This window comes from Helianthus annuus, chromosome 11, assembly GCF_002127325.2.
Source record: "Helianthus annuus cultivar XRQ/B chromosome 11, HanXRQr2.0-SUNRISE, whole genome shotgun sequence".
In the NCBI taxonomy this organism is placed as follows: Eukaryota; Viridiplantae; Streptophyta; class Magnoliopsida; order Asterales; family Asteraceae; genus Helianthus; species Helianthus annuus.
Genome location: NC_035443.2, coordinates 172612361 through 172622189, shown reverse-complemented (window position 1 = coordinate 172622189; position 9829 = coordinate 172612361).

Sequence of the window (9829 nt, the reverse complement as noted above, 5' to 3'; positions counted from 1 at the left end):
AGCGGTCCTAACGTGTTCAATAAGCGAGCCACACTTGACTTATAAGCGATTCAGAAGTTGATCACATAAGCGGTTCATGAATATCCAATGAGCGGTTCACATATTAAACAAATAAGCGGTTCACCAGTGTCAAATAAGCGGTTCATGCAAGGTCCAATAAGCGGTCTAAACCAGTTCAGAAAAGCGATTCAACACAATTGTTCGTATGAGCGACCTAAGCAACTAATTTGGAGCGGTTCACATCTGTTCGAATAAGCGGTTCAGACTTTTTGACGAAAAACGAACCGAAAAATCGCGATATCTCCAAGACGGCTTGGAGTTTCGAGCTGAAACTTGGTAGGGTTTTAGATCATGTATACGCGCACCACATATCTAAAAATCAGCCAAAACGGACCGTGAAATCTTGGTCTGACGTAAGAAAGAATGTGTAGAAGAAGAAAAAGTGACGAAATCCAGCAAATTTCAATGAAACTCCTCCTCCTGAAGCTCTGATACCACTTGTAGGATCGAATACCGACCTGTTTGAGTCGTTCAGAGAAGTTCGAATCCGAATTAAGAGGCGGAAACTAATAATTCGGTGCACTTGAAGCTGAATTCACTTTAATCTTGCTGTTGTATTGCTATTGAACTCGATTACAAAGTTTTACAGCACTTCGGCAGCACTTCGTGGCTTACCGGAACAATTCACCTCTAACTATGTGACTCTCTTTGGAACCACTCTTATGACCTATTTATATACATCTGGAACCGCTTATACGTCACGTCCGTATGAGTGGTTCAACAACTTGACGTAAAAGGGGTCCAAGATCATGACATAAAAGGGGTCCTAGAAGTGTACATAAAAGCGGTCCTAGACTAGATATGACACAAAAGCGGTCCTAGATCATGTAAACATAAACAATCCTATACAAATCACTATTTCTAGGATTCCGTGTCATTTCCATTCTGTTCAGCTTCAAGACTCGATGGAAGACGTAGTCAGCAGACTTAGGTGCACTAACATATCCCGAATAAACAAACATGTCATTACAGATAATCATCCAAACAAGAAATTCCGTTCCGACAACTCAGATTCAAATATTATTACAGCAATTATTTATCTGCTTCTAGACCCCTATTCTGTTGACTTTCTGGCTGTAACGCCAGAGGACAAGATCTACAGACAACTATGCCCCAGACGCTTGTTCTCGGCAGACAACTATTTGTTGGGGGCTTTTAGAAACTTATTCTAGCCTCGCTTTCCTAGCAAATAAGCATCCTAATTACCTGTCACATACGTTAAAATAAAGTCAATACATAAAATGTAAAGGTGAGCATACAAGTTTGATAATAGCATATAGAGTTCGAATAGTTTACGCATAACCAGCACGTACACAGAGGAAAAACGAAGCATGTTAATTATCGACATGGACCTATCGATACCAATGACTGCGGGTTGACCGTCCGAGACGGTTCGCAATACATGATTACCACCGTAATCCATGCAAGTAATTGTCCTTAACAACCCCCGTGTGAACGGGTGCTGAGTCCAAACTATAGTACTACGTCGTTAAGGCAGGTAGACAGTATTCCACGTGTAAACACAATCAACAAGCATTCATTAAGTCACGTAATACATGCACATTGGTTAGCGTTCAAATAGTTTGAGTAATGTGATCGTTTATGTTTTGATATAAGCAACGTATGTAACACCCAAATGTGCTAAAAGCAAAAAGGGATCGAGTATACTCACAGTGATTGATTATGGATTGAAGGGAGCGCTGAGAGTAGGATTAGCCTGAATAGTTTGTTAGCACAACAATGAGTAACGTGGAAAGATAGACAAGCGTGAATGGATCGAATAGGCTGGTCGATCGAACGGCAGGTTCGATCGAACGGGCTGTTCGGTCGGCTGGTATGTCCGTTTGGACAGTCCTGTTCGATCGGCCGGTAGGCTCGATCGGCTGGGCCATTCGAGTGGATTGTTTCTTCCTCTGGTGTGTTTGTGTTTGAGGATTTGAACTTTTGAAGTTTTCGTTGTAGTATATGAGAACACAAAAATGTCCTTACCTTTCAGGTCGATCGACCCCGTTCGATCGGCCGGCTTAACCGATCGGCTGGGAACTTGTGAAGTGGCTTCTCAACAGGATGTCGCTCGATCGAACGGACTGTTCGATCGGCTGGCATTCTTTACTACGAACGAGTTTTGAAATCAATCAAGTGTTGAAGCATAGTATCTCATGATCCGAAGAGTAATGTTTACCAATCGAGTAGTATACTCGATCAAACATTACTTCGTCAATAATATACTTCGCAAAGTTTGAAAAGTGAGACGCCATGTGCTAGCCGATCAGCTGGCCCGGTCGATCGGCTGGCATGTCCGATCGTCTGGGCTGTTCGAACAGCCTAGCCGTTCGGCCAGCAAGTCTGACCTGGTCGGCCTTTCGTCTAACTCTTGGCTGTTTAATTACTTGTCGTCATATCGAGGTAGTTTTGATAACGAGTTGAACTATGATATCCTCCGTTCCTACTCGTTTCTTCGACTCGGACAGGAATCACCCAAGTCCGGCCGGTGGACGGTTCGGAACGTCGGTTTAGAGTTTAACCCATCGTCGGTGAACCTAGTATATATAATCCGAATCTTGAACCTCTTAACTGTTAGAATGATTAGTTAGCCGGTTCAAGCTCCATTTCTACCGGTTTTAAGGTTTTGAGTGTAAAAGGTTGAAGAAAGTTGGAAATTATTCATCAAATGTTAAGATTTGTAAGAATCTTAGTTTGTTTATGTGGAAATCGATCAGATCTAAGCTATTCACGGTTGAATGAGGCCAAAGTTTGGTGTTCCTCAAGAACACCATGATGACATCACTCAAGAACACTTAGATCTTGGTGATTTCACGGTTGGAAATCGAGTTTTGAAAGATAGAAAGGTGTAGAATCATGTAGTGATAAAAAACGTACAACAATTAGAGTGAAAACTTACCGGAGTTGAGAGAAATCTGAGAAAAGGTGAAGAAGAAGGCTGGTTCGGTCAGAGCTTTCCAAAAATGGAAAGTGTGACAATGACAGCCCTATTTATAGGCTCCAAAGGAGGAAAGTGGCTGCCGATAGGCTAGGAGCTCCGATCGAATAGGCTGCTCGATCGGCTAGGAAGATGCTAGCCGATCGGCTGGCCTGTTCGATCCAGATGCCTCCTGTTCGATCCGCGACCCACTTTGAGTATTTCGCGACGTTTTTCGATGTTTCAATTTCGATGGACGATGATACGAATATGATAAAGTTCCTAGTCAAATTACTTTCAGTCCCAATCACTATATCTACATACAAGCATCTACATTTCACGTTTCGATTGAGTTCGATTGCTTTTCGAGTTTCGATTCGATTTTCGATTGATTCGCTTGAATACCACACCAAACATATAAATAAACACGCACAAGTAACACGTACGGCACACACACAGCTAATATAATACCAGGGTTCACATAATTCGAGTCTCGAGTTTGATTGATGAATCGATTAGCTTGATTATTGATTGATTAACTTTATTGCATTGTTACTTCCTACTATTCACAGTCGTAAATCGGTCGTATTGATTGAACATTCGATCATTTCATTAGACAACACTTACTCCACATAATACAAAAAGTAAAGAGAAACATTAACAGTCAAAGTTGACTTGGACTTTGACTTTGACTTTGACATTCGAAAACACGGGGTGTTACAGCCTCCCCTTGTTTAGGGAATTTCGTCCCGAAATTAGGTCGAAGGCTACACAACGCCGTGATTTACCAATTTGATGCTTCAGATCTATTTATTTAAACAACTGCGGGTACTTGGCCTTCATGTCGCTTTCGAGTTCCCAAGTGAACTCCGCGCCTCGTTTGCCTTCCCATCGGACTTTCACGATCGGGATGCGAGAGCGCCTGAGTTGCTTGGTTTGGCGATCCATGATTTCGACTGGCTTTTCCACGAAGTGTAACGTTTCGTTGACCTGAAGATCGTCGAGTGGTACGATTAGATCATGATCAGCAAGGCATTTTCGGAGGTTAGAGACATGGAAAGTCGGGTGGACGTTACTGAGTTCCTCCGGTAGTTTGAGTCTGTGGGCGACTTTTCTGATTCTTTCCAGAATCTTAAAAGGTCCAACAGATCGAGGCGCTAGTTTCCCCTTCTTGCCGAATCGGACTACACCCTTCCAAGGTGATACCTTTAGAAGTACGTAGTCACCAACTTCAAATTCGAGGGGCTTACGTCTTTTATCGGCGTAACTTTTCTGTCTGTTCCGAGCTTTCACCAAGTTGTCTCGAATCTGGTGGATTGTGTCAGTCATTTCTTGTAGAATCTCGGGACCGGTTAGTTGCGAGGGACCGATCTCGTGCCATACAATAGGCGATCGACATCTTCTACCAAACAAAGCCTCGAAAGGTGCCACTTGGATGCTGGCATGATAGCTGTTATTGTACGAGAATTCCACCAATGGCAGGTGTTTGTTCCAACTTCCACCAAAATCTATGACACACGCTCGGAGCATGTCTTCAAGAGTATGGATCGTTCTTTCAGTCTGTCCGTCGGTTTGAGGATGGAATGCAGTACTTAGATTAAGCGACGTACCAAGGGCCGCTTGAAATGTTTCCCACAATCGTGAAGTGAACCGAGCGTCACAGTCTGAAATGATGTCACGAGGCGTACCATGATTACGAATGATCTCGTCGGTGTATATTTGGGCTAGTCGTCCCACCTTGTAGTCTTCTCGTATTGGCAAAAAGTGGGCTGATTTCGTTAGACGATCGACTATGACCCAAATACTGTCGTGACCTGATGGCGTGAGTGGGAGTTTTGTTATGAAATCCATAGCTATACTCTCCCACTTCCATATAGGTATCGGCGGTTGTTCGAGTAAGCCAGAAGGTCTTTGATGTTCAGCCTTGACTCTTGCACAAGTTAAGCAACTTCCAACGTATAGGGCGATATCTCGTTTCATGCCCGGCCACCAGTACTTTGTGACAACCCTCACTAAATCAGGTATCCGTACGACTTAATTAATAATTAATTACTGCTTAATTACTGTGCTTACCTGAAATTGTGGATAAACTGCTACTTGAATTAATGATACATGTACATACCTTCATCATACTTTATTTACTGTCACTACATTATTTACATGCTGAACTTTAATGACAAACATGATGCACAAAAGCACAGTAGCACAATGAACGGATAACCTATTGAACATGCTGATATAGCCAGCATCAGGCAGTCACTGCCTCTAAGGCCTGTATGAGCCAGAGATAGTTACTACACTAATAGTGAGTGTAGAGATACAAGGGTTGTAGAACTGCGTCTCTAGGAATAAGTTACAGTGACAGGATGTGCCTAAAACGTACTCTAAGTACAAAATTCAGCACTCTAACTAAAAATTCAGCATTTGGTTAACTAATAAAGTGCCAAAACATGAGAAAAATATTATTAGACACTTTCCAAAGTGTCGGGAATAAGTTGTGTCACTAAAATTAATATAAACGACACTTTAAAGCTTTGTTAAGCGCTTTAACGGATTACTATCCAACCGAACATCCGGACTTTACCCGGAACATAAAAATATTGCCATTTACCTTGTTTATCTTTTTTTTTTTTTTTTTTTTTGAGCTAGTTAGGGTCCCTGAATACCCTAACACCCGCTATAACGCATAACACACTAGTAACCGGGTTAATCCCTAACTTAACTAACCTAACTATGTCCTAACTAAATGGTTGAAATGGAACCGGTTTACCCCCCCCCCCCCCCCCCAAACCAAACCGTCCCCAAGGGGGACACCTCTTGTCCTTCACTTGATTATAATAATCAAACATGTCTAATATCTATTAGACACATAATCCTTTGGATAATAATCATAAGCTTTGCCTATAAGAACAAGAGTTGATCCATCATATTCATCACCACTTAAACTCACAAAACACTCTCTCTCCCTCTCTAATAGCTCTCAGCCGAACATCCCCTTTATCATCCATCCATCTTTCGATTTTGATCATCTCACTTCAAGAGCATACAAGTGCTAAGGATCACATACGAGGAGGCTTGGTGCATTCGGAAGGCGAAGGACCTCATCTCATTGCTTTTATCCACTCATTCTTCGACTAGAATCTTCCCTAGCCTCGAGCTAGTAGTAAGTTGCTTGAAACACCCTCTAGATCTATTTTAAAGTGGTTAAAACGATATATGACGATTAAATATCGTAAACATACAAGATGATATGTAAAAGTCTACTAAAAATGTTAAAGATGTTGGTTAATAGCACAAGGGTTGTGTAAATCTTGTAAGATTTGTTTTGTGTAGTTATTTGAGGCCGATCTATGTTGTGGTAGCTCGGATCATCGTCTAACCCGGATTGGTCATGATCATGGATCATGACATAGAGTTTGTTTTAGTGTAACAAGGGTTAGGTGATGAAGCTCTACCACACACGAAACTTGAACTTGTGTAAAAACGATTCTACTTGTGAAATAGTGTTTAAAACTAGTAGATCTACGGATCTACAGGCGGTATTTTCAAAGGACCAAGTGTCAAAGAAATCTTATTTTCTAAAACCGGGTCTTACATGAACAAGAATGATTTTTAAACACACAAGTGTGTAAACACTTGGGTAACACTAAGTTTCGACAAAGAACTAGTTTTGTCAAATTTTACAAGAAGTTGTAAAGATGGAATTTCTTTAAAAGCGAGGTTTTTACGAAACCGGATTGATTTATGTAAAGATCCACTAAAAGTAATGAGATTTACTACATATTTTTGGAAAAACTACAAGTTCATGTGATTCTTGCGATTTACATATTTATTGACTAGTTGATGCTTTGGACATTGTTTCTGGTTGAATAAGAAAAATTGTTGGTTTGATTTATAAAAGAAAATGATACGCTTGAAAGCGTGGCCACCTCCAGTTACAGGGGAAACTCTGGTGAAATTTTTCTAAAAACCTAACACTTAGAATTATTTTCACTACAAGTGTTAGAAATACATTTTAGACTTGTTTTCGAATTATAAATTTCGCAACGACTTTATTTACAAAATATCGGAGGTGGGATTTCACAAAATAAAACTTGATAAATATATATTTAGTATATATATTTTTCATAACGTCACTTGTTATGTGTTTATGATTATTTTGTGAACTATACAAATATTATTTTTAGGGTAAAAATAATATTACCGAATGTTAACGAATCCAAAATAACACAAACGCCTCTACGATAAATATTTAAGTTACAACGGTATAGTTAATACCACCCGACCTTTAAAACGTAACTTACGCATTTTAAAATATTTATGAACGCGTATTTTGCAAAGTATTATTTTTGGAAAATCATGTGAAATAAAATATAATATTTTTGAGAAAAATATTTATATTTTGGAGTTAGAAATAAAATATATATTAAGTGAGACTTAATAATATATTTCGAAGTTATACGAATGCACATGTATTAAATCCCCCATCCTTGGGAAGGAAAAGAATTACCAAGTATTTACAAAATGTAAACACGAAATAGTTGTCTAACTATTTCCCAAAAACTTAAACCATGAAGCTAAGGCACGGTCGTCCGTCTAAGAGAGTTAGTACGTGTAGGTCGTCGCACAGCTGCTTGATCAAGATATATACTTGGTAGAGACGCACCACTGTGAGTTCATGTCCCCCTTTTCTCTTAACTATTTTCAGTTTTCTAAACTGCGGGGGTGAAATACATGTTACTATATTTATGAGTACTTTATACATGGTATGGTTAGCGTAAGGAGGTTTATTACTTAGATCATGTGAGTGGGTAGGCGGAAACTTGAGGCCATTAATCCTCAGGGTAGGACCGAGGGACAGGAGCGGTAGATCTATATGGGTGTAGCGAGCCCAGCCCCAGGCCCAACAGTACAGACCTCGGGGTGACTTTGTGCCCAACGCATAAATCCGCTAGGTTTGAGTCTTCCTACTTGCACTTCACACATATCAATGGCCTTGCAAACCATTGGTGATCTCTTTTTCCTTATTTGCTACATACCAGGATTTTATACATACAAGGGTTTTATTTACTCACTTACACATGAACTCGCTCAACATTATTGTTGATTTTTCAACTTACATGTATTTCAGGGAATTTAAGGATCTGGCGCGGTATGACATGTTTTCCCGCTACACTAGTTTCGAGGTCATCCGAGTTTAAGGGATTTGACTTTTTCCTGGACGAGTCACAGTTCTTAAACCGTGTTTATTTTATGTTGGTGTTGTGTCGTTTGAACACTGTTTATGTTGTTAGGATGTAATTTCCGTTAAGACAATGTTGTGGTTCTTTACTTTTCAAACTTAATTTAATGGATAATCTTGCATGGTTTTTATTTCATATAGCTTGTTATGATTAAGCTATGGTATTAAGAAGTCACACCAAAATTAACCACACTTCCGCAAAGCCAGGGTGTGACAGCTTGGTATCAGAGCTCTGATCATAGCGAATTAGGATTCCTTCTCGAGTCTAGACTATGATCACTAGGGCTCTCACGAAAACATTTTTACTACATACCACTTAAGTCCAGATCCAAAACGTTTTTATAAACAAATGTTGAGCACATTTTATTTATTATTTATAGGCTCAGTCTAGGAGGCTGAGGCTCGGTCTGGGAGGCCGAGGCTCGGTCTAAGAGACCGAGGTAGTTGTCTAGTGGGACTAGGGAGTCAGTCTGAGAGGCTGGGAAAAATTTGGCTAGTAGGACTAGGAAGAGCAGTCTGAGAGGCTGGGAAAAATTTGGCTAGTGGGACTAGGAAGAGCAGTCTGAGAGGCTGGGAAAAATTTGGCTAGTGGGACTAGGAATATCAGTCTGGGAGGCTGGGGGGCTAGTGGGACTAGGAGAATTATTTGATTGCTTAATTGGTGACTAATGTGTTTATCTGATTGTATGACTGATTATTTGTGCATATTTGTGTTTATGTTACAGACACATGGACTCGTCCGGCACTGGTGATTCAGACACCACGGGCCCTAGACCCATAGTATCAGACGACCTAGAGTCTTCAGAGCGCGAGGTTCACACATCCGACGTTACTAGCACAGACGAGGATGACTTTCAGCCCTTTGCGTTACCTGATGGTGCTGATGAGCTCGCTGATGGCCCTTTGGCCGGGGACCTACCGCTCGTAGAGATCCTTGCTCCCATACCTCTGGCCGTTTATCCTGCTTACGAAATGCTTCTCGACGCCGACGCTGATGGCGACGTCGATCTGTTTGATGATGAGCCCCTAGAGGATGAGGTTCAGGGCGAGGCCCTTCTAGCTGCTGGTGATCTTTTGTTACTCGCAGATGCTCCAGCTGGGGAGTCACCTGCACACTCACCGGTCCCAGACTCCTTCGAGTCTGTGGCCTCCGCACCGTCACACACTCAGAGTGCGCAGCACTTTTCTCACGGTTCAGATCCGGATAGGGCATCCTCTGTTGCCCCTGCCCCGAGCTTTGCTTTCGACCACGATGTTGAGGAGGATTCCGATCCTGTCTTTCCCCCAGGATTCGACCCAGATCAGGACATAGAGTTTATACCACTGGATCAGCCTATGGAGGACCCGGTTGACCCAGTTGACCCAGTTGATCCCATTGACCCTGTGTTTGATTTTGAGATGGCATTCGATGACCCCGAGCCTGCCATGGCCCTTGAGCCGGTAGCCGCTTAGACCCAGTGTTTGAGCATGACCCAGTTCATGCTGGCGCACCCGTTATTGATCCTGTGATTGCTGACCCACCCATTGATGATCACCCAGTTGATGCTCCACTATTAGAGGGTGACCACGTTGTTGCTGCTGACCCTGTTGATGTCCCTTTCGTCGCT